Genomic DNA, 24861 nt, shown 5'->3' with positions numbered 1-24861 from the left:
CTCACTTAGTCATTGACATGTTTACCCTGTAAATATCATAGTTCACAAAGGACTACAGAATTAATTTGAGTCTGCTGAAAGTAGACCTTGATTAATTCACTGTCTGAGAGGTCAGGCATCAGGGAATAGTTGCCGTATGCTGACTCTAGCTTCGCAACACCAAAGGGCACTGTGTGTTTTCTAAGGAATTGGGAACTGGAGCAGCACATTACAATTACTTCCCAAAGCCCTGGGAGAGCAGAAGAACGGAGAGCAGAACGTAAGAGGCATTGCGTATCTGGGCTGCTGGTGGAGCCTTGACAAAGTAGAGAGCTGGCTGTGGACCAGAATCTGACATTTAAAATTATTTTATGCCTGGTTTAACATGTTAGAAACCCATAACCAGTAGCAAGTAGAAAGCAAGTATGATTGTTCAACATCAGCCACTGCCTTCAAAAAAATGAGGAATTAATTTGAAGAAACCTCAAAATATATGTAGGATATTGAGTGTGTAGCAGGCTTAGATTTGTATTTGTACTGCTTGGCAGACACTGTTGTCATTTTACAGCATGTTGCAGCACTACAGTTAAAATGTAAATTACAGCCGCTATTACTGGTGGTCACCTTCATTTCTCTTCCCTTTCCTCCTATATTTTTCTTGCTTCCTTTGTAGTGCCCCCTTTTAGTAATCTGTAATGATGATTACATCTTATTTGGACATGTTAAAAAGAAACAGGGAAGATGACTGAGAGAAAGCAAGAAATGTAAGAAATAAAGGAGAATGGAGAGTAAAATGGCTTTTTTTCTTTTTTTCTTTTTTTTTTTTTCCCCCGAAGTGTGGAGGGCAGCATGTTTCAGTCTTGGGCTTAATAGTAATAGTACTAATACATTTTCCTGATGCTTTGACCCAGGACTGGGTTTGGGGCTAGGTTGAATTTCCACCTGCCCAAATTCAAACTCTTCCCATTTCCTAATTGTCATAAATTTGGATATGTGAATATACATGGATTTTTAATGTTATTGCTTTAGTTATCTTTAATTTCTGACACTTTCACACATGCATGTTCATATATGTGTTTATTTAAAAAGCTAGGTGCAACTTCAGCAGAGGTGAGATAATTCTCATCTTCATAATGAGATGCATCTTCGATGAACAAATTGAGAATTAGGGTCTTCCTTTCTTGGGAAACAGTCCCATTTCAGGTAAATGTGGATTTCCCTAGGTCTTGTGTGTTCTCAGTGAATGTCCTGATGTGATGTCAGGATTTTCTCTCTGTTTTTGACAGAGAACTGGTGTCAGTAACACTTTCTTCAGAATTTCATATTTGATGAAATGATTTTTTTTTTATGAAACCTTTGTACAACTTAATTTTGTGCAATTAAGAAAGAAATAGACCAGCTTTTTTACTAGAGAACTTTATATTTAACCCTGTAAATATGTTTACACGGCATTTTCATAAAAGGGGCAGATAGGTATCATGGAAATTATCTTGGTGAGATTGGATTTTTTTGAAATTACTGTTTTTTAAATTGTTGGGCTGCGGAGGTTTTCCATTCCCCTGTTGTATAGTAGGTGCCTTGTACACTATGAATTTTATTTATGAACAGTTACAAAAGGACAGTATTAGTAGCATTTTCTGCAGTTAATCATAGGAATCATTTAAGTTGGAAAAGACCATTAAGATCATCAAGTCCAACCATTAACCTGTTACTGCCAAGTCCAGCACTAAATCATGTCCCTAAGCACCATGTTTTTTAAATACCTCCAGGGATGGTGACTCAGTTACTTCCCTGATACACCTGTTCCAGTGCTTGATAACCCTTTTGGTGAAGAAATTTTTCCTGTATCCAATATGAATCTAATACACTAACATTTTAGTGTAGGTTAGATGGCTTGTAAGAAAGTTTCCTGGTCTCAGTAAGAAAAACTTACCTATCTTTCTGGCATCATCTGCTACTGCTCCTTTTAGTTAGTTGTCTGCTGGCAATGTTTCAGTGCCACCTCAAGCTGTCAAGTATGGAATTGGAAAGACACACACTGATGCTCATTTGCTGATTTGCAAGAGCTGTATTCTCATTGGGAGGGATTTTTCTTGCTTCAGCTGTTCAGTTTCAATTAGCTGCTAGTGTAGATGTCAAAAAGTACTACACACATTGTGGGCAGTTATTTCTGACGTTTTCGTTGACGTGCTTCAAAGGCCTTGGGGTCTGTGCAAGTTGTAAGAGAGTATATATCTGCCTGAGATGACAAAGAGTTGGGAAAAAGCTATTATCTGGCTGCCTCATGGGCAGAGCTACAGTCTTATAATTGTTGCTAATCTTTTTAATGGCCTGTGACCTTATATACAGGTCATCCATCTGAACAAGGAAGGGCTTGAAGCAGAGACTACCATCTCACCCTGATGTGCTTGGTGCATGCACCTTCCACCACCTATTATGATGAATTCTTACAAAATGTTATGTTACTGCTCTTTTTCTGTAAGTGATTTTATTGAAGGGTGGGATACAATTGCTGCAATTTGCTGCACTGTTTCCTTGTGTGGTCTCTTTAGCTGAAATGTATGTTACGACCACGGAGGGAAAGGTCAGTGGTTTTGTAATACATTAGACCTTAGATTTTTCTTTTTTTTAAGACATAACTCACTTAGCTTCATGCGTACCTGTTCTGGTCTGTGTGATCTGATCTGCCACTGTAGTACATGGGTAAAAGTTGCACCTGCAAGTGGGGTGAGCAGTGAAAATACCTGGCTGCATTCAGCTCCTGCCTTCAAGGCAATTTTCAGAAGCACATTTTCCCAGAGTCAACTTGATTCCTCTCTCTTATGTGAATGGGGCCTCTTTGTTGCAGTATGGAGCAAGGGATGCTGGAAAGAGCCATTGGAGGAGTCAGATCTGCTGTCATGGAGGTGAGGTCTCTTTAACAAAAGCATAAAATAAAATACAGCATATGGGGAAACACAGACATGACCAGCTGAACTCTGGCCAAGTTGCATGTTAGCAAAACACAGCATCTGCTCTGTAATTCTTGCAAAGGACAACACTAATCTCATTGAATCATTATTTCTCATGAGATAATCTTCTCTTTTTGCTTAGCTCAATCAGCGTGGTTAATACTGTTTGCTAGGCAAGATATGTACTGCTAGGATCCACTGAAAGGCCTTGGTGTAGTGACTGGTTACATCCATGGAGAAGATGGTACAGGTTACCTGTGGAGTCATAATATGCATAACGATGCATAAACTCACTCTTCAGGGAATTTGAAAGTAATTTTTAAGTACTGTAGCCCCGAAGAAAATGGAATCAATTGAATGAACTATTGTAAAATGTGATAAGGGGAAGAAAATAATTTGAATATTGAATGTCAATTAAGACTATGTATAAGAGATATAGAAATGTGATAAAAACTAAACTGACAAGATGAATTATGTTTAGCTTTTCAGTGCAAATTCCACCTCACACTTAAAGTTTGTATACTGCAAAAATGGCAACCTGTTTAGTTCTGTGTTTGGTGGTACTTGAATCTCCTTAGGCAGATAAGCAGTATAGCTAATTTTAAGCAGCATAGAAACTTCGATTCAATCCAAACAGTCGTTTGATTTTCTGCCACAAGAGTCCTGTTCAGAGTTGCTGGGGTATCTTTACCTGATACTGCACTGTGCTACTTTAATGTATGCCAAATGCTGATTCCTTTGCTGCTACTGCTAATGTAGCATGTGCCTTCTTTGCATCTAAGAGAAGGAGAAGCTGCACCTGCTAGCAGGAGATGTTATCAACCCCAAATTTCATTATCTTCCTTCCCAGCTCCAGTAATTTCCCTTTATACCTCCTCTTGACTGGAGGAACAGAAAATGTTGCTGGTAAAGTATCATGGTCTCAAGTGGCTATTGCATATTTTCTGAGAAATGGCATTACATGTGTGATTTCCAGTATTCCTAAAAGCAGCTGAGAAGATCTGTGAGAAGAATTCAATAATCAAAACATCAGAAAGTCACTTACAAACACACTGGAAGATGCTTTTATTTGAAAATTGGTCAGTATGACCTCATGTTTTGCCATTGTAATTTCAACGTACTTCTAGCTGACATTATCATTGCATCTAGAGTGAGTGGAGATTAACACAGCATTTCCTCTGAAACCTATGATTATAAGCTTCCAGCTGGAATGCACATTTGCTTTAGTTCCATCAATTCTGTAAGAACAGCCTCATGAAATAATGTGAGGGTAGAAGGAAAAGAAAATAGAACTGAAAATAAGAAATCTTCTCTTCTAAAGTCCGTTGGGTAATGGATATTGCTAAATCCAATTTTCAAACTAGAATTCTGGGGAACTATTTTCAGAATTTGGAATTATGGGGGTTCCAGGTAATTTTCTCTATTTAGAATCTGCAAGTCTGTGCTGAAGACAAGGATGCTGACACCAGAATGTCCAGCACCTTTTAAAACAACCCTGGGTAGGTAGCCTTGTATTCTTAATTTGGATTTTGTTTAGTCAGTTTGCGGACCACACTGAGTAATTTCAGTTAGAGCTTTACCTTTGATCCTTTCCTTAGAAGTGGTCACTGCATTGGTGCTAAGCATTTTTAGAGATATGTACTGGGGAGGGTGGGGTTGCAAAGTAAAATCAGCTATCATGACACGATAGTTTTTATGACAAAATAAGAGACAAAGAGCAATTTGATTTTCCAGGCAATCATGCTTGGCTCCTGAGAGAGAATTGCAAGACGACAGCTAAGACTTCTGAATGCCCTGTATCAGGGCTTCCTAATCTTGTGGGATATCCTGAGAATGGTCAGTTTGCTGCTTTTCTGTGGAAGAAACACAAGTAAAGATGAATCTGGGTGCTGAGTGGGGTGATTGTCCCAAAAATCTTTTATAAAGTAAAAATTTACTATAAAAGATTAGTGGACTCTAAAATACTGTTGCTGCTCGGGGATTTTTCTTGTTTGTTGTTGTAACTCTAATATATTCCACTCAGATTTATATAATGCTGTTAGTCTCATGTTTCGAACCATTTTCCATTTCCTTTGCTTGCTCTGTTACACTAGGTAACACACCGAAGAGGGCTGAAGGTGAAGGAGTACAAGGGTGCGTGTTCATATATGCATGCGCGTGTTTATGTATATGTGTGTGTATGCAGGGAGAAGGAGCAGATACAGTTTTAGAGCTGGAAACTATTTCCAGACAGAGGCATCTCTGCTGACATCAAAGAAGGTTGTAGCTGTGCTAACAACTGAGCCTTGGGAGAAGGCTTATTCTCTGCTAAAGTAAAATTTATACCACAGCAGCTGGACTGAGCTCCTGCTCTGCCTGATCTCTTTGACATTCTGGTGATTCAGTCTTATGAGGAGAAGGTGTCCTAAGGCATATGGCTGTCAGACCATCTCATTTGAAGCTGTTGGAGAACGCCTGTTGAAGAGCATTCGGTGCGCACACTGGCAGCATCAGTGGTGCTGTGAAAGCCTGCCGCTGAGGAGCTGCTTCCGCAAGTAGGTACGGTCTCCATTGCTGAGAGCAATTGTGATCCCTGCACAGGCAGATGACAAACTGGCATGTGTATTATGCACATCTAAAAGATTCTGCATGAATGTGACATGGTATCTTAGCTGCAGTAGGCCATCACAGCTGAAGGGGTCCCTTGAAGGTTGTCTGTCATGCAGTCTAATTGAGAACTTTTGTCTGTTCTTGGCCCACTATGAAAATTTTCTCAAGGAATAAACTCTCATTAAAAAAACTTGCAAAAAGTTTTTTTGCTATGGATAGTGCTAGGGCAGGGTAAAAAGGGAAGGGAGGAGTAATGACAGCCCACACCAAATCATAATGTTTTATATCAGCATGTTCCTAGACCTAATTATAGAGCTCTGAAGTGACTCTAAAGGGGGACTTGTAATCCATGTCTATCCAGAATAATATATTTCAAATAATAAGCATTAGCTGTTAGGATCAGATTTGTAAAATTCAGAAGCTCACAATATAATATGAAAATGTGTCTACATTTGTTGCCTTGTTCTGCCTGAATGCAAGTGGACTGCTGAGCTTCTAAGTACAGCCTGTACACCTAATAACACTTCTTACAATGACTCATGGAAACTTGAATGCATACATACATGCATCTTTTTTGGCTGTCTCCCAGACTTGCTATGTGAAGCCCAGTGGTCTCTATATTGTTTTTAGTCTTGAAAGGTCAGATGAGAGAGATGCACAGAGCCATCCAACCTCTTGGCATTAAATGTTTACTTGCATCTTCAGCAAGTATGGAGCTGAAGTTCTGTTCTGAAAAAAATAGCTTAAAAGAGACACTTTGGTAGGGTGTGTTGTGAATTTTTTCTATGAATGTCAACTCTGCAGTGGAGTCACTGAGTAATGATGGTTTAATAAGGTGTCTAGGTGTGTTTTAGTGCAGTTTCTGTCTGCAGTGCATATTGTATCCTTCAGAAACATTTTCAGAGGATGTCATTGAAATTCTGTCGTAGATAGCTTTGCAATAATTGGACTGTTAAGAACAAACGAGAGCCCTTGACTGATGAAGAGATGCTGAACCATCTCTTGAGGGATGGTGAGGACATTTATGAGCTGGTGTAACTTTGCAAATGAAAAGGAAATATTTTGTATATCAGTCTAGTATTGTTGTTACTATATTGTCATTAATTCCAGCCTTTTCCACGTGTTACTTAGCTGGCTGTAATTCTTGCATGCAGCTTGTTGAGGACAATATCCTGCATAACAGTCTCTGCAGAAGTAATGTATTTGGTCTCTTCGCTGTTAGTAAAGAGAAAATTAACCCTCTTTTGAGCTTTTCTGGCCATGCTGTATGCTGAACAAATGAAATGTTCCCTGAATTAAAGCTCTGCAGCAAAGACCCAACTACTTTAAGCTGCTCTGAGGCTTAAATAGTACTAAAAGTAAAGCACGTGAACTGGTAATACTTATTTTTCTCAGGAAAACGCTTTTGAAGGCCAAGTTGAGAAAGTTTCCAAAGGTAGAAATATGAATGCAACAATGAACTTGAGACTGGACTGCAAACAGTTGTATTTCCTTTGTGTTTTAAGGTCATGCTCAGCCATTTGATCTTGCATTATTCCAACTCTGTATATTTTACGTTCAGGATCACAAATTCCAAGGATGAGATCCCTCTCTTTAATGATATGAGGACATTGTGATGTCTGTTAATACTGATAGGATGGCAATAATGAGTTGGGAGATTTTTCTGTTAGCTTTTTTGTGTAACTTCTAACTGCTATTCTTAGGAAAGTAGGTGAAATATTTAACTTATTGTTGCTTCCATTAGAAAGGAAAAATCTGTGTGTGTGGGGAAGGGGTGGGTTAAGAGTTAGAACAAACGTAATTGAGGTTGGTTGTGAAAATGGGTGTAGTGGTGTCATATACTGTTTGTCCTTGAAGGTGCAGTGCAAAAGGAGTATTTAGTGTACTGCATATTGTGCTTTTCTATAATCATATTAGGTGTGATATTTAATAATAGTTGCTGGGGAAGCTGCAAACAAAGAACTTCAAATATAGTAGATACAATTATCCTGTAATCAAAATTAGCGTGTGTTTTGGATGCATCTTGTGTTAACCAGTAACAATATCTCAGAATTTAAGAAGCTTCCGGGTAGTTTTGTTCTGGAAATCACCATTGACAAAAGCAGGTTTTTTTCCATCTTTAAAAAAATACTTGTTTTTCATTTCTCATGGCTAGACTTCATCCAGTATTTTGAAAACTATTTTAGGTGTTTGTAGGAGAAGTGTGCTATAATAATTCATCCTCTTGCCTCTGTCAGTTGTTAAATGTGCAAATCAGAACTCTGATGTGACTATGCTTCTCAAAGGATTTGTTTATGCCTTAGGGTTTATATACATGTGGGCTTTGTCGCATGTTTGTAAGGGACAAATATTTCCTGCATCCATACTCACAAAGAGCTTTTTTGCATATAGGCATTTGTGACAGCTCCCGAGAGTAGGTGGAAGAAAATATACCTCTTCAGCCTCATTATATTCTGAGTTTCTGTTTTGATGTATTTTTAATCTTGCTATTGGTTGATGCAGATTAGGGGTTTTGATGCACTGTATGTCTTCAAAGATATTTCACAGGTTGACTCAGAAGTTGACCAGCTGTTTACATTAAGTTGCTGCTGGTGCACAGGAATCGGTTCAGGCAAGTTAAACTGAGTTAAAATGAGGTGTACTGATCAATATAGACAAAGTAAGCAACTAAACATAGAATCATGGAATCATGGAAACATTAGGGCTGGAAAGGACCTTAAGATCATCTAGTTCCAACCCGCCCTGCCGTGGGCAGGGACACCTCCCACTAAACCCTGTCACCCAAGGCTCTGTCCAAAATGGCCTTGAACACCGCCAGGGATGGAGCATTCACAACTTCCTTAGACAACCTATTCAGTGAATCACTACTCTGACACTAAAGAACTTCCTCCTTATATACAACCTAAACTTCCCGTTTAAGTTTTAACCCGTTACCCCTTGTCCTATCACTACAGTCCCTAATGAAGAGTCCCACCCCAGCATCCCTATAGGCCCCCTTCAGATACTGGAAGGCTGCTATGAGATCTCCACGTGGCCTTCTCTTTTGCAGGGTGAACATCCCCAGCTTTCTCAGCCTGTCTTCATACGGGAGGTGCTTCAGTCCCTGATCATCCTCGTGGCCCTCCTCTGTACTTGTTCCAACAGTTCCATGTTCCTCTTGTGTTGAGGATACCAGAACTGCACACAGTACTCCAAGTGAGGTCTGGAGAGCAGAGTAGAGGGGCAGGATCACCTCCTTCGACCTGCTGGTCGAGCTCCTTTTGATGCAGCCCAGGATATGGTTGGCTTTCCGGGCTGTGAGCACACACTGCAGCCAGCTCATGTTCATTTTCTCATCGACCAACACCCCCAAGTCCTTCTCCGCAGGGCTGCTCTGAATCTCTTCTCTGCCCAACCTGTAGCTGTGCCTGGAATTGCTCTGACCCAGGTGTAGGACCTTGCACTTGGCATGGTTAAACTTCATGAGGTTGGCATCAGCCCACTCACAAGCATGTCAAGGTCCCTCTGGATGGCATTCCTTCCCTCCAGCGTATCAACCGAACCACACAGCTTGGTGTCATCGGCAAACTTGCTGAGGGCGCACTCAATCCCACTGTCCATGTCAGCGACAAAGATGTTGAACAAGACCGGTCCCAACACCGATCCCTGAGGGACACCACTCGTTACTGGTGGACATTGAGCCATTGACCACAACTCTTTGTGTGCAGCCATCCAGACAGTTCTTTATCCACTGAGTGGTCCATCCATCAAATTGATGTCTCTCCAATTTAGAGACAAGGATGTCGTGTGGGACAGTGTCAAATGCTTTGCACAATTCCAGGCAGATGACATCAACTGCTCTACCCCTGTCCATCAGCTCTGTAGTCCCATCATAGAAGGCCACCAGATTGGTCAGGCAGGATTTCCCCTTAGTGAAGCCATGCTGGCTGTCACCAAGCACCTTGTTGTTTTTCATGTGCCTTAGCATGCCTTCCAGGAGGTTCTGCTCCAAGATTTTGCCAGGCACAGGGGTGAGACTGACTGGTCTGTAATTCCCTGGCTCATCCATTTTCCCCTTCTTGAAAATGGGGGTTGTTTTCCTTTTTCCAGTTGTCGGGAACTTCACCTGACTGCCATGATTTTTCAAATATGATGGACAGTGGCTTAGCAAATTCATTCGCCAGCTCCTTCAGGACCCGCGGATGGATTTCACCATCTTAAGATGGTCTCGAACCGGATCCTCTCCTACAGTGGGCCTAAGGTCTTCATTCTCACAGTCCTTGTATCGGCCTTCCAAGACTTGGGTGGTGTGGTCAGAGCCTTTGGCAGTGAAGACTGAGGCAAAGAAGTCATTGAGAACCTCAGCCTTCTCCAAGCCCAGGGTACCCAGTTCTTCTGATAGCTTCCAGAGGTGGCCCATGTTGTCCCTAGTCTGTCTTTGTTTTGCAATGTACCTGTAGAATCCCTTCCTGTTATCCTTCACATCCCTTGCCAAATTTGATTCTAACTGGGCCTTACCTTTCCTAACCTGGTCCCTAGCTTCCGAGACAGCATCCCTGTATTCTTCCCAGGCCACCTGTCCTTGCTTCCACCTTTTGCAAGCCTCTTTTTTCCCTCTTGAGTTTCTTCAGCAGCTCATTATCCATCCAAGGAGATCTCCTGGCCTTCCTGCTGCACTTCCTTGTAGGTGGGACATAACACTCCTGAGCTTATAGCAGGTGGTCCTTGAATATCAACCAACAGTCTTGGGCTGCCCTGCCCTCTAGGGCTGTATCTCATGGCACCTTACTAAGCAGGTTCCCGAAGAGGCCAAAGTCTGCTCTCTAATTGGAAAATATGGTCTTATAAAATAAAATTGTGCCTTAAAGTGAAACTCAGGATTTAGTAGCTTAAGTAGTCTTGTTTGCCAAATATAGAAGCTTGAAAAAAGAGTTATAAACTTGTTGCTGTAGCATCTGGTGTAGCTCTTAAGCCAAAAAACTGCTGAAAAAATATAGTAAAAACTGGAAATTAAATGGAGGGCAACATCTGGGGTTTTACTTGTTTGGTGGTAGTCAGCTTCAGAGTAGCTAACAGGGCGATACTTAATGTTGAGGATTTTCTGGCAGCAAAATTGTAATTGCATCCTGCAAAGGAAGAAACTTTTGTTTGTATACAGTTTTGCTAGTTTTTAAGGAAATTTTTTTTTTATTAAAATGTTATTTTGTTATTTTTACAGTTAAACAGTAGCCTTAGTGTCAGTCTTATTCATTCATTTAATAAGTATGATTGTACTGATGAATTACCACATCCAGGACTTTCCAATTAAAGGCTGTAGAGTTTGTTGTGCAGTTTTGACCTGCAGTGATGGATTACACAGCAAAGGAACAGACCTGCAGCTGCATTCACTTTCCTTTTAGGGGTGATTGAAGGAAAGTAAGCAGTGTACCATCTTGAACTAAATCTATACAATCCAGAAGAAATGGAAGCAAGAAATAATTGAGCTAAAACATTGACAGATTTCTGTAGTTTACATAGCTTTTACCTTGGTGGTTAAGGTAGGTACCATAGATAACTGTTTTGTTGCAGATGGTGCATATTTAGTTGTCTTTTGAGTTACGTACTTCACAGTAGCAGTTCTGTGCAAGGGTTCATTCTGTTTCCTATGCTTCCTTTTTAACTGACAATGAATCAGAAATTGCCTGCTACTATGTATGATATAAATGATATACCTGTAATTTATTAATTTATTATATGTTTGGATTAACTACTCACCGCTTCATCAGTATTCCCTGTTTACTTATGCTTTTCTGTAGGTGTTATTACGTAGCACCTAAAATGTGAAATGTGCTAGAATTAGTGCATACCATGCTCTCAGTGTGATCGCTGGGATGGGGAGGTCTGCCTTCCTTGTGTGTTTTAAGCAACATCTGTAGTAAACTTTTTGCATACAGGTTCCTGAAAATCTGTGAACAATTTACTTCAGACTCTTCCTTGGATAATATTTTGGACTAATGTTGCCCTTTGCAGTCTGTGTTCTCATTTAAATGCATGTTTTCTTGTCAAGGCCACAGAAATTGGAAAACTGCAATGAGCAAAGAGGAAAGGTGGTGCAGCTACAGCAGAGGCCTGAAAAGCTCAGGTTTCATCTGCCTTTGCTGATGATTTCCTGTGTTTCCACAAATCTTGTAGCCTTTTTCTTCCTTTTTTAAAAAAAAAAAAAATCTAAACCAACACCATAAAACAGAACAGTAAGAAGTCATCTGGTTGCAAGGAATCATCAAAAAGCTTCTTTGTCCCTTATGCTCTTGTTTCTTACTTGTTTGTATCACAAAATGATGTATTTCCAGCTGTATTCAGAATACATCAAAGTAGCAGTTCTGGGTTTTTGATATTTTGAGAAATTTTTATTTTTCAAAGTGAAGCTTTCAGCTGCTGCCAGGTGAAAGGTTCCTTGCATGCCATTTCTGTGGTTCTTCATCTGGCTGCACATCCTGATTATTATTATTATCTCATGCTTTGCATTGACTCCCACTGGAGTAATTTTGAAAGTGTGTGCTTTTGCAAAACACAGTAATCCTACTTTTGAAAGTACTCTTTAAATTCCATGCTAGTATTCTTAAAAAAAATGCTGTTTGCATGGAGTGAAGGATGCTAAATATTTTAAAAATCTGTAGAACATTCTCATGAGTTTTGATATACTGATGTCATAATGATATTTCTGAACTTACCCTCATTAGGCACCAATAGTTGTTTGCTGTAAGTTTATTTGTGGTAAATTTTAGGAATGCAATCAGTTTGCCTTCTTATATCAATATTTAAACGTGTTTTCTTTGTGCTAAGGTCCTGTGTTACAGTATGTAGACTATTTAGTTATAATGAGCTCCCTTTTATTTTAAAAGAACCTGCAAAATGGGAAGCAGTTGTGAAATTTGCATTTATGTGAAAAAAAGGTGTTTATCTCTGTTAGTTGAATGGCATCACTGTAGTACAGGGTTGCAGGGGTTAACTTCTTGTGCTTACACACGAGAAGTTAACTTGGTATTGCAAGTGGGAAGTTGAATGAGTGGTGGGAGGTTTTTATCCCTTATCCCCAAGAGTTTGGCAGAGCTTGTATGAGAGCAATGTCTCTCATCATCCTCTTAAAGAACAGTGGGCTTCTGTTGTATTTCTGCTAAATGCTAACTCTGTGGTGTTTTTAACAGGGAGTAGATTCCTTGTTCATGCATGTTTCTGTAGAAAAATAATATGCAGATGAATAAAAGTCATAGGCTGAGGCTACATCACATATCTGCTAGCCAGGCTGGTGGGGGAATGGGCAGGATTGTCAGAGGGGGATACAAACTGGCATTTCTGCAAAATGTTGGGACTTGTTTTAAACAGTCTGAACAGCCTCAGGGCAGTGAGCTGGTAGGGTCCAGAACTGGTATGGAGAATGATGTGTTTGAGGAAGTGAGCAGCAAATATAAACTTACACTGACGAGCAGCAGCTACTTGTCTGTGTTGGCACCCTGTTGGGAACGTTTGTGTAGTTCATTAGGAACGAGTTTGTAGTTGAGAAAGAGGACAAGGAAGGATTTATGACTAAAGAGAGGATCTCTGCTAATTCACAAACATTAAATTTAGGACAGTGCCTCAGGGGGTAGAAAACCTCAAGCCCCAAATGCTGTGTCTGTAGTTTTCAAAACCAGAAAGTCTCAAATCCTCAGGGTGTAAATGCACAGGGGTGAATTGCAGGCACAATACTGAGCTTAACTTCACCAGGGTGAATTGCAGACACAATACTGAGCTTAATTTCACCAGGGGCAGTCACAGCTTCTCAAACTCATTTTCTCTAACGATCTTTATGTCAGTTTCCCAGGCTAGCCTCAGTGTTGGTTTCTTGGCTGAAATAGGAGTCATGGTGCTAATTTTCATCATGACAATGCCACAAGAGAGGTGAATCTATCTGTATTTATTGGAAATGTGTTTATCTGGCAATAATGGTGCTTCTATTATGCTCTAAAATGAAGGATTGCAGAACTTTTTTGCATATATTTTTTCAATATTGCAATATATGGCAAATTTGCTAATGAAGTGGAGACCTTGGTTAGCCTACCTTCTGCAGTTCTGATGCATACAGATCCTGCAAAGGGATGCTGTAGTACAGATAGCTTTTTCCTAGGAAATTTATGGTTTTCAGTCTGCAGAAACTGAAGGCAAATGCTGAACTCTTCATTTCTGAGGAATCTACTTTTATATTTAAGAGTTGAATTTTTGATGGTGTGTATAAGGACTGTTTCATTTGCCCTTCCCACATTCAGTTTTTTAGTACTTGTCCATTCATTTTATGCCTCCATGTATTAAACAATAACTTTTTTTTTTTAAAAAAGCAAAGCTGTTTTCCGTGATGTTTTGTTTCTAGTTACGTTTTTACTAGAGACATATTCCATCAGCAGCAATGACTTAATGACTTCACCTCCTTACTTGTAGATCTGTGAGCTGTAGGGGACAACGGTGAGAATCTATTGCCTGACTTTTAAGTAGGAAGATGACAAACCTTTTTTTTTTTTTTCCAAAAATACTAAACAATCTGTCTGGACAAAAAAAGAAAAGCTTAGTGTCATAAATATGCTATTAGAGAGGTGGAGAGCATCTGGGGAGGGAGGAATACTCCCACCCAGACAGCATTTGAGTTTTGCTGATGAACCAGAAGGGTATTTAATTCAGTATTCTCCTCCCCTCCTTGTTCATCTTACTTCCTTAAGAGAGCAGGCACTGGGAACTGTTTCCCCTTTCAATTTTCTGTCACCCTGGGCTTTCACTCCATTCCCATGGTGACTGTAATTTTTTGAGAACTGGCCCAATAAACCATAGTGGTATTTTAGTCATATTCTGTACTGTAGCATTGCCAGTAGTACCGTGCTTATCACAGGGCTAAAAATCCCGATGTTGAGACAAACTGACTGGAGAAGAAAAATGTGTGTACCCAAGACAGTTTTTTTATGGCTAGGTTAAACAAAAAAGTCAACTTGATAATATATAGCTCTCCCCTCTTCTTGTAGGTAGTATTTTCTTACATGCCCATAATGTTGCACAAGTCTGAGTTTCTAGACGCCTGTAGCTTCTTTCTAGACAGTAAAAGAAACTTACTTCAGATGAAGTAATGAAGATTTAAACTATGACTAAATGGTCTTGTAGACCATTTAGATGTTTAATAGTCTGAATATTTTAAATTGCTGGCTATTTGTGAGCCTAGTTTTTGTATATGATTTTCAGAAGACAATATTTTACTTTACAAAAAGATGGAAAAATTAATTGAGGCTATCAGCTAATGTGTAAACTTGTTATAGCCCTTGTGGCTTAACCAGAACCAAAAGGAAGAGACTGGTAAGGAGCTTAGGGTATATGATAGAATCATATAATCACAGAATATCAGGTTGGAAGGGACCAGAATCATCTGGTCCAACCTTTCTTGGAAAAGCATGACCTAGACTAGATGTCTAGATGTCCCAGCACCCTGCCCAGCCAAATCTTAGAAGTGTCTAATGTTGGGGAATCCACCATTTCAGGGGGTGATTATTTCAATGGCTGATTTTTCTCATTGTGAAAAATTTGCCTATTGCATCCAGTGTCATTGCAGCACCACAAGTAAGTCAAAACTAACTAGTGTATGAACGTGTGTGTGTTTGCATCTGTGCAAGTAATGGTTTATGAGCACTAAGGGGTGTGTCTTGCTCTCAGATAGAGGTAGATTTGTTAGCTCTTCAGGAAGAAGCCTGGATTTTTGTAAGAGGAGTCCCCAGTGGCTGTGATCCATGCTGTGCCTGCTACTCTGAATGGCTGTGGCTTAAAGCTAAGAGGAGGTTTAGGTAAATATAAAACCAAAATGTAGAGAACAGTAGGAGGTGTGATTACACATGGTCAGCACTTTTAGTGCTAATAATCAGGTTTTTGGCTCTAATCTTGCTGAAATAATTTCCGACTGACTTCAAATGTGTTTGGAGTGAATCATGCTAAACCTCCCATATGCTTCTAGTGTATTATGTGGAAAAGGTCAGATTTTTGAGTTGAAACTGATGATCATTGAAGACCATTGCATGTGGGATTCCGAAGAAGATGCTTCAGACAGGATATTTATGTTTTGTAGAGCCCTCCTGTTTGCTTCATCATTTAATGACGGAGGTAACTTTGGAAATTCAGGATCTAGTGGTGCACTGGATTGAATGCAAGGTTTAATTTAACCCTTCTCTGGATGGGGGGTGGAAAAAAGAATAAGTGTTTAATCAGGAAGGAAGTATTTTTTGCTGCTCTAAAGAAAATTGCTCCTTTCACTGAGAGAGAAAATTGCCCTTTCTTTGAGAAGCACTGAAAAGGTTGACCAGTATGGTGACTGAATGATTTAAGGAAATGGTCACAATGAACTTTTCTAGTACTGCCAGTACTGCATTTTGTTTTTTTATGTCCACTTTTAGTATGTATTCAATATGAGGTTTTTAAAATTTGAAAAGGAACTGTAATTTATTTGCTTGTATAACTTAGCGTCATATTCTTTAAATGTTATTTGCAAAATTGTTAGCTTCCGCTCAGTACCAGTGTGAGCTGTAAAAATGGCTAGAACTGTCAGTACATATGAAAGGAAAATAATTTCTGATCTGCTCTTGTAAATATGTATTATAATTAGTTTTCCCTGTGTTTTGGTAAGTGTAAGTGCTGTCAAGTAGTGTCCAGTGCGTGTTCAGTAATAACAGAGCATGAAAATAGGGGAAGGGGCCATGCTGGCAGCAGTGCTGTCCATTACAAGTTTTACCTAAAACAGAATAGAAGAAAATCTTACTGTTCCAGTTAAGTGAACACGGGAAGAATGTGCTTAATGTTAGTAGCATGCTCAATTTGCATGCCTGTCCATAATTCCATAATGGTCACTTCTGCTGTAAAAAGAGTTTTTTTAAAGTACATTATGATCGTAGTAAAATTCTAGTATCCACTGCATACTTGTGTGTTTTTTTATTCGATTGGTGATCGGTTTAATTTTAATTTTTTTGGGCACCTATTTAATGTCATGATCCATTCTGTGATGGGTTTTTTGGGTTTCTCCCTTTATTTATTTTTTTTTTTGGTTGCTTGTTTTTTAAAGGCATTTACAAGTGCCAAGTCTCCTGTGAAAGAAATAGCGATCTACCCTTGAAATCAGAATGAGGTCTGTAGTTGCCATGAGCTGTGGAGTGTGTGTTGTTCCATGCTAGCTTTTTGTGCAATGACATAGAGAAGAACTGAGGGGGAAATGGTGGCGAGTGGACCACTGAACTGCATGAAGCCATACAGCAGTTCTCATTAGAGGCAGTGCGTGGAAGTGTGGCTGCACTAATGGCCAGAATGTTACTTTGAACTGGGAAAGCATTTCATTTTCTGCATAAATCATACATGCAGACCCCATTTGTTTCATCTTCATGTAGCAGAGGGAAAAAACCCACTCTAAATACTGGATTTTCTGTTAGATTATTCTAAATGATGGATATTCTGTTTTTGTTTTTTTATTGTAATGACTTTATTTTTTGGCTTTAAGCATTGATTGTTCATTAAATACTTGGTGATATATTAGTTAAATTTATTAAAATGTTAGCTACAGAGATCTTTTTTCCCTTTTAGATTTTTTTTTTTTTGAGTAAAGAAAATCAATATAAAGTTTCTGTAGTTGAGTTTTTTAGAATGTGTCATTTCTCATTTGAAATGTCTTTGGTAGCTTTAGGTATGTTAAAACATAAAGGGGAAAGACTGGCATTTCCTGAAAGGAAAGATCAAAGAGCATAAGGATTGTCCAAAGTAAGTGATCAGTCGTATTACCCAGTTTCTTAGGGAATTTCAAAGTAAATTTCAAGCCCTGCTATTTTAAAAATATTTAAGATTTATGCAACTTATTGGTCAGCTTATTTTTGAACTAATGAAGCAGAACTAATTAGTTAGCTTTTTCATCTCTAGAAAACTTTAAAATTAAACTTAATCATAATTAATGAAATGAATACACAAATGTCTTTGGTTTACATGAAAGAGAGTGAAGAACTGAGGCTACAGCATTCTGTTTTATTACGTAATTTACTCAATCATATGCCTTGAAGATGTTATTCTTCTTGTTCTGCTGGTTCAAGTTTATCCCTTCACTGAACAATTACGCTCTGATGTAATTTCCCATGACTTCACCAGTTGATACTGGGAACAAACCTATTTTTTCTGGTTTCCCTTTGGGAATAAAATAAACTTTTCAAAGGCTCCTGATGCAAGTAGGTTAAAGGGGTCTAGCAATCTTGAGTAAGTAGCTGCCTCATCCTTGGTAGTTCCCCCCCATGAATATGCTGGGAGTGTTGCACCTGCACACTTGTGCATTGTAACACTCTTCTTAGCTGCCAGCTAGCTCTTGGTAAAAAGCTCTGTCTCTTTCAAGTGGATGCCTCTGGGATATAGCTAAGTCTTCTGACTACTAACAGTTTTTCCAGTTTTCCCTGCCCTGCATGGATGACATGCAAGTGAACAGGGTAATCTAGGCCCAGATCTTCCCCTCTGCCAATCTGTGGCTGGCCCTCCTTCTGCTTTTTTCCTGCAAACACTTTATGTATGCTTGTGATATTACTATGAAATGTGCATGTATGTCATACCTTCAGAAGTCTGCATGATTTGCGGTGCAGCATCTCACAATGTTAAGTCCTTGAAACCAGAAAAAGAAATAAGTAAAGGGTAAAGACGATAGTTAAGCACGTTAATGCAAAGGGAAGTACAAGTGTGATCCTGGATTGCTGGGTTACATATACCTTGAATTTTATTGAGACCAAGGCAAGCAAACTTATGCACTGAACTCTTCATTTCATTTTAGGAGTTGTGTACAAGTTTGAGCTCCATAGATTAGCATGAAGACATCCTTTTGTGATGTTCAAGTAACAGCTTGCATTGTAGTCTGAGATGCTAGCCTGAGACTGCAAGATGCTATGTGGTTCCTGCTTCTTTTTCTTTTGGTGTCTTCCCAGCTGTTAACTTACTCAGCTTCCACCAAATGTGAAGTTATGGGGCATTTAACCCTTGCAGCATTAATTCTGACTTTTTGAAAACAAAACCAGTAAGATTTGCAGAGTGGATCCAGGATGTGTAATAAATAACTTAGTCTTTCGCAGGAGGAATCCCCTAAAATCAGTCATGGAGCTACTGTTTTAAAAATGCAGTTGGCAAGCATATTAAACTATATTATGTACTCAGAATAAATTTTTCAAAATACTTTTCACCTGTGTGTTTTTGCAAGCAATGAAAAATTTGTCATAGTAGCCTGAAAGTTTGTGTTGCTAGCCCAGAAGCTGGCATTGCTGAGGTGGTAGTGGTGTGTTGTTTTATACAGATTCTGCTGCTGCTCTCAGTGTTATGTGCCTTAGGCATCAACACCCTTAAGTGGGTTAGTACTGAATGTATGAAGGTTATCATTGCTTTCTATCTCACTGGTAAAACTGGTGTAGACCCAGCCTAAATAAACTCTGTGAAGGCAAAGTTGAATCTTGTGCTGTATGCGTCCCGTAGTGCTCTTGTAATGCTTCCCTTCTCTGATATCTGGGATGGTTCTGCTTCCCTGTATATGTGTCCTGTCAGCAGAATCATCTGCCTGTCTTCGGATGTAACCCAGATGACTGGTTGGGGAATACAAATGTTATCCATGTTTCCTTTATGTGAACCTTAGGGTATGTTGGACTGAAACTAATGATCAGAATAGAACTTTGAATTTTCTGTGATGTTCCCTGAAAAGTTAGTATAGGCAAGAAAGTTTGTGGTTTTCCTTTTTGTTTTTTTTTTTTTGTGGTGCATTTGGTGGGGGTGGTGTTAAGGTTTTTCTTAGCTTAGGATGCATGAAGGAAAGAACTACTGTACTTCCATAGTTACGTTTCTGAGGGGAGACATGCTCTGTTTTTCAGTGCTGCTTTTCTTGGTTGTTTGATTACCTTAATGAGAATTTGCTTTTGAAAATTAAAAAGCCCAACAAGCCAACCCATAACTTTATTACTTAGATGTTTTCCATGAATGTACTGGACAACCATGAGATATGCTTATAAGTAGGTGAATTTCCTGGTCCATCCTTAATGCAGCAGCTTTCCAGAGGAGATGGAAACACCTATGATTTTTTTTTTTTTTTGGCATCACCAGGAGACAATTGTAGTGTCATTTATTAAGATGGAAAGTTAAGAATTTTCCTTCTTCAGAGGGGCTCCTCTGGAGCAATTCGTTGCCCCAGACTAGCCTGAATGAGACTGTCAAGACTGAAATACTGGTGTTAAGTGGATGGAATGGGTGGATGATCAGATTGTCAAGCTGCATAATACAGCTAAGACCCAGATGTTTTTGTTGCTGTATTTTAGGGTGTGCAGTGCTTAGGAGACCATAACAGGAAAGGGTTTGGAAGTATATTGTTCCCCTATGCCAAAATAGGCATCAAACACATGAGGAAGTGTAATACAGCCTTTTTGGCACATGAAGAGAGAAATTGATAGGAAAGCAAGCAGTAAGACAGAAAACTGTCAAAACATAATTAATTAAACCTAGGCAATTTGTCACTAAACTTTTTTATTACCAAGCACTAAAATTTATGAAATGGAAAAGATTATCAGATGTTTATTGTAGATTATCAGAATAAAGGCTATTTATACACTTGGGATAGTATTCAGACAGGAGATATTTTTATGGTTTGTCTTGCTGCTGCAGTTGGAAACAATGTTGAGTGATATTCACAGCAAAACAGTTTTTTAGGAATTTGTATTTTATTGTTTGAACCCATTAAGCTCTTTCAATATAATGTGTCATACTCATTTCTAGATCAGATAAAATGCTGTAATAAATGTATTCTTTTTTTTTTATTATTTGAAATTTGAAATCTATGATGCAAATGACCTTTAGATGTTGCTTTTTCACAGTATAGGCAGAAGAGTATTGTATTAGGAAAGCTGAAACTTTGTTCTTGACATAGATTAATATATCTGTGTTCAGGAGAAAAGATGAGTTGAATCTAATTTATGTAGTCCTGTCAGGATGTTGTTGAAGGCTAATTGTTTATTGATACTTTTTTGGTTGCACTAGTTCATTTGCTGTGTGTCATAGAGTGTTTTTGTTATTCTTGTCCAATATGGCCTATAGTATATGAAAATCACCCCCCAGATTTCAAGATTGGCTTATACGATTTTGGGTGTGCGAGTGCACAGTTTCATCCCAGGGCAAGCTGCTTGCCTGCTTTATATTTCACTCATCTGTCATGAACTTACTGGAAATGTTTTTTTTCCAGTGTCAATACAAAAAGGATATCCATACCCCTTATTATTTCCTTAGTGTTAGCTCTGCATCAGCTACTGGAGGGCAGGGCAGTAGGCACGAGTGCAGGAAAATTGCTGTGCTTTGCAACTGTGTGTATTACTCTTTGAGGTCTGTGGCATCTGAGAGTCAGTGCACAGGTGTTTTTGGGGATGGGGATAGTGCTTGACATGCATGGGGGCAAGATCTGAACTTGAACAAGGGGCTTTACATCTTTACAGGTGGTAAAATACTGGCACAGGTTGCCCAAAGAGGTGGTAGATGACCATTCCTGGGGACATTCAAGGCCGGGCTGGATGTGGTTCTGGGCAACCTGATCTGGTTAAAGATATCCCTACTCATTGCCAGGGGGTTGGACTAGGTGACCTTCCAAGGTCCCTTCCAACCCAAACTATTCTATGATTCTCTATTTTAAAACTTGGGAAAAGCAGTGCTTAAAACTTTGGAATGTGTTCTGGTTTGTGAAAAAGTGGATATTATTAAATATGACATACTTATTTATGAGCATATATAGTTTTGAAAGTGACAGGTTTTGAATACTGTCAAATAGATTATGGTCCTTCAGTAAATCATTTTGATCAAAGGAGATTATTCCAGATAGATATCTCTTCTTCTTTTAGTATTTTTATTTTAGTAACCATGTTTTTAGGGGATTATGGTGCTCTATGGTGCTATGCCGACAGTCTAACTGAAGCATGTTTTTTTTCCAAGTTTTTTTTATATAGCTTGTAATGCAGTAGAACAAACCAGCAATAGAATCTGTAGATTTTCAATCTCTTCTTCAGCCTCTTCTTTTTTTTTTGAAGCTTTAAATCAAGATTGACTGCCTTGGCTGAAAACATGCCTTAGAAGAAATGGAATTACTGAGCTTCAGAAAGGATAATGCTTGCTAGTATGAGACATAAATTGGATGAATTGTATATTTGAAATTATACAGCCAGACAAATGATCTAATGGCTTTCTCTAATTTTAGAATCCTTTAGTAATTTTTCTTGACATCTTTCCTACAGATTTTTGTATGAAGTATGTATGTTTGTGTATAGACACACACAAAAGCATGGTGTGTGTATGTGTAAGATATATCAAAGATGAATTATACGATAGAAAAGTAAGTGCCTTTAATGAGCTGAATACACAATGATGGCCACCAGCATTTTTGATCTATTGGCCACTGCTGTTATAGGATCTTACATTAATATTTCAGGACTAATATCTGCTGCTCTCTAAGATGGCTATGTATGAATATGTATTGCAGTGATTCTCTGGGATTATTGTTTAAATAGGTACTCATATGTAGAAAAAAATACTGGCATTTAATTACTGAAACACCTTTCAAAATCACTGTGAAGCTTTTTCCTTCAGTAGTTCATTGCCTTCTGACAGTTATGCATTGCTAACCACTTGTGCCTGCTTTTGTGCTTTGCCTGTAACTCAGTATATGTTACAGTCAGATGCTTAGAGCTTGCAAGTTGATGCTCATTTATGTTGATTTGGGTTACTGTTTTCTGTTGAGAGAAGGTGGCAAAGACAAAGCTTCTGAGCATATTGGCTGTTGGGTGGCTCCGTGTGCACTTCTCACCCATATGGCCTGAGGCTTGCTGCCTTCTATTGAGTAGCAAAGATGAGGATGGTCAGGACTGGGAAGGGTTGAAGACCAGGTGATGGGACAGGGCAGCACAGGAGTGTGGTGCAACTCCTGCAGTAAGGTTTAAATGCCTTGGAAAAGGGGGGATCTTCTTATCTAGAAGAATACATCCTGGTTTACTGGCTCTCATGTATCTTTGATATGGTTAAGCTTAACTGGTACTTTCTCAGCTGAGCTGGGAGTCTAGTCCTTTCCTTTGAAGAATAAATGAGGATGGGTGACTTTGGGTTACTGGCAGAAATGCACCTGGTGATAAAGACTTTCCCTGCTTCCCTGCCCTCCTTCTGCTTTCTCCTGATGCTTGTGCACAGCTAAAAATGGTTGCTGCGTTCCACAGGAAAGGTGTAAGAGCGCTGAAATGTCTGCTTGCTCTCTTGCCAATTCCCATGTGGGGTTGTTTCTTGCTTTATTTCCCAGAAGTCCTTTCTGCTTTGCTGTGTCAGGCAGAAAGAACAGTCCAAAAAGTTGCACTGTGCTTTAAGATGAAGGTACCTTTTTTCCTTTGGTGTTGTCTGCTCATTTATGTAACTTCTCCAGCTTTGAAAAAAAGGATCAGTATAAAATAATTGCAGTCAGTTTTGTCACAGCAGGTATGAAGCTATCAAAGCTTTGCTTGTTATAATCTGCATGGCAGCCTTGTGCTGCCTCTAGATCTTTCTTAAGAGACTTTTTAAAGGATTTTTTTTTTCCCATAAGCCTAGAGCAGCCATAAATGGTCTGGGTGAAGAGAAGGGAAAATGTAGCCTTAATCTGCTCTCAAATTTCAAGAGGCTCAGCACAGATCTTTCTACCCTCTGAGGCGAGAAGAAGAAATCTTATTTAACTTTTTAACTTGGAGATAGTTCAAAGCCGTTCAGTCCTTTGTAAAGTTGCTCAGTTTTTGTCCTGGTGTTTGCTGCAGCTGTGCTTTTAGTGTATATGTTAAGGGAGACCTTTCTGATGTAACTGGTGACCTGAAAACCAGCTGTACAATGATGTAATAAATGTTACTGTATATTACAAATTTTAACAGGTCTCCCACTGTCCCTCAACTGCCTGTGTAAGAACAAGACTTTATTTCCAAAAACTTGGTTTGGTGCTTAAATATGTGTAAACAAGGCACTTTCAATTGTTAGTATTATTTATTTTTTTTTTTAATTTTCCATGTTAAGAGTTTTACTTGCTTGGAAGAACTATGCACTGCTTATTTGTGTACAGAATGTATTTTTCACTGTATGGCTTTCTTATCAACCATTACAAGAAGTAAAATGAATACAGGTGATGCATCCATTCAGTGGCTTCCTCTGGTCTTTTCTTGTTTTAATGAATTTTGTGTTCAGTTGTAATAGGCAATGTGGCTAGGTGAGGGAAACTAGTCAGCGGGCGTAAAAATCCGCTGCATCATATGCAAAAAACTGATGGACTTTACAGTGGTTTTTGTAAATGCCAGCTGGTGTGGAACATGGTAAGACAAATTCCAGTGTTTAAACATATATTCTGAAGTCCTTTTTTTTTTCCTTCAGTTTTAGCAGAGAGCTATAATGTCATAAGTATTAAACGCAGAAAATGGTATCCTGAATAGACATATACGATGATTCTGTGAGGTTAGTGTTTGTACTGGCAAAAGTAAGTTGTCATTTGGTATGTAATTCAGAGCTTTGCTTTCCAATTACTAGATGTAAGAAACATTTGCAGTGTCCTGGAGGTTGAACTGTGAGAGTAACTACTGCTGAGTAGAATCAAGCATGATGAGTTTCCAATTTAGTCAAAAGGACGCATTTTAATAGTGTGTTGATATGTTCCAGGACTCAAAGATGTAGAAAACAGACCAGTTACTGAAACAGAAAAATCCTTGGTCAGTTTGCCTTTGATCTCTGCTGAGTGCGTGGGAACAAGAGGTTTGGGCATATGACAGAAAAATGAAAATGAATCTGACGGGCTAAGGGAGAAAAGTGGATCGAGTAAGGGAGAAACAATTAATTTGTTATGGGAAATGTATTGCTTTATTATCTTGTTTTGTTTTTTTTTCACAGCTGTGGATAATGGAATAAGCCTGTAGAACCCTCCATTTGGATTTTTGCCAGCCATGATTTAAAATGTGTTTTGTCTTTTGTGGTGATATTTAAAAGAAATTTGGAAAGAAATTTTGTTTAAAATCTGGTTTATATGTAATTGTTCTTAAAAGAGAAAAAAAAAAACCACAAACCTTGCCATAGTTGTAATTTTGTGAGGTGACAATGAGAAATGCGTGGCGAGTTCTGGCAGTCCTATCAAATTTTAGGTAGGGCTAATGAGACAGTTCATGTGGGTTTCAAGGACTGAATAACCTCCAGTAAGAGAGAAAGAAAAAATATCAGTTCCGCTCTCCCTATTACAAAAAAACTATTTGTGAACTGGGAACTTTTTTTGGCATAGGGACAGAAGCTTGTATGACAGAGAGAATGAGCTCCCTCT

At 39.0% G+C, this 24861-nt stretch overlaps 1 protein-coding gene across 3 annotated transcripts in view; it reads left to right on the top strand.

Moving 5' to 3' along the window:
• The window catches only part of FRMD3 (FERM domain containing 3), a 134349-nt gene that overhangs the window by 25253 nt on the left and 84235 nt on the right, over positions 1-24861 (top strand). Inside the window, exon 1 of one of the 3 annotated variants that reach the window (XM_061456295.1) lies at positions 5347-5464. The exons of 1 other annotated variant lie outside the window; for it this stretch is intronic. The gene's annotated coding sequence lies outside the window, so the exon portion shown is untranslated. Of the gene's footprint in view, positions 1-5346; positions 5465-24861 lie in introns of those variants that run through there. One more of the 3 variants, XM_061456292.1, reaches the window with a different exon arrangement.

The sequence above is a fragment of the Pezoporus flaviventris genome, unplaced genomic scaffold (genome assembly GCF_033815535.1).
Source record: "Pezoporus flaviventris isolate CSIRO_AGI_PZ_B2104156 unplaced genomic scaffold, CSIRO_AGI_Pfla_v1 ptg000022l, whole genome shotgun sequence".
Classification (NCBI taxonomy): domain Eukaryota; kingdom Metazoa; phylum Chordata; class Aves; order Psittaciformes; family Psittacidae; genus Pezoporus; species Pezoporus flaviventris.
This window is presented reverse-complemented; position numbering and strand designations above follow the sequence as displayed.